Consider the following 1,219-nt stretch of genomic DNA (forward strand, 5'->3'; position numbering starts at 1 on the left):
CAAGAGAAAAGGAAGTAAGCATAAAAAAATGGCGCAGGTCAAAAAAGGGTCGAAAAACAACTGGGCGTGTTTGAACATCCGATGCCAGAGTCTTTGTTTTAATTTTAGGATTATTAATGAAAATAATTTATTGACTTATTACAGTGTGATACTGGTAATAAGCACTTTGAGTGTTTGGATAAACAACTTATACCGGTGTCAAACCGATAATAATTTTTTTTTTTTAAAGTTAAATCATTCTAGCTTATAATTAGTTGATAAACACTTTTTTTAGAAAAACATAAGTTGTTTCAAATAAGTAATCTAAAACACCCCCTTAGTGTTGGTTTATCAAATGCTTTTAGTGGATAAGTGTTTATCTTTCTTTTAATTAGTTGTTTGAGTCAGCATATTAGCATTTTGATTAACTTTATTAAGACCTGAATATAACAGTTAAAAAAATTCACAATGAGTCTCGAACTGGCAAACCAATGAGGAGGAGGCTCAAGATCAGACATCGGTTATATCAAAAAAGTTCACAATGAGTTAGAATGAAATGGAGCTTATTCAAGTCGAGGTAGAATGACTCGGACTTAAATAACTTGAGCTCATTGAATACATATGTGCGAAATTATGTGGTTTAAAGTTTCCAAAAAAATTTATGTTCTTTTCCCAACTCAAAATCTAATGATGAGATCAACAAACGAAAATGCTAAACGTTGTTTAAAAGAAACCGAGGTTTTGTAAGATCTCGGAAATGAGTTTTGACCTAATCTTATGTGACACTTGGATTACGCTGTATTTGAATATACAAGTTTTAATACATACGATACAAGTCATTACGGCATTATGGTATTTGAAAATAAAATTTGCATGAATTTCTTCTTATGTATATGGTTTCCTTCTCACTCCGTCTTTTCAAGAGAAAACAAAAATGTGCAAGCATAAAAAAAGACGAGAAAGAGGTGATGGAAGTGGCCAACGCGTCATAGGTAGTGGTTTCAGCCCGTCACACCACTATCGGATCTGTGGTTTCTTGTGTGCTTTGTATATCGAAAGTCTTTCTTTATTTTATGAATTGATAACGCCTATTTTGAGTTAAAAAGTGATATATATATATATATATATATATATATATATATATATATGGAGGTTCAAACGAGAACCCCTGTGATTTACGAGAATGCGAGAACAACCCAATAACCTCAAACTTTTTTAATTAATAAATTAACTTTTATTA

This window comes from Cynara cardunculus, assembly GCF_001531365.2.
Source record: "Cynara cardunculus var. scolymus isolate 2C chromosome LG 15, CcrdV1, whole genome shotgun sequence".
Classification (NCBI taxonomy): domain Eukaryota; kingdom Viridiplantae; phylum Streptophyta; class Magnoliopsida; order Asterales; family Asteraceae; genus Cynara; species Cynara cardunculus.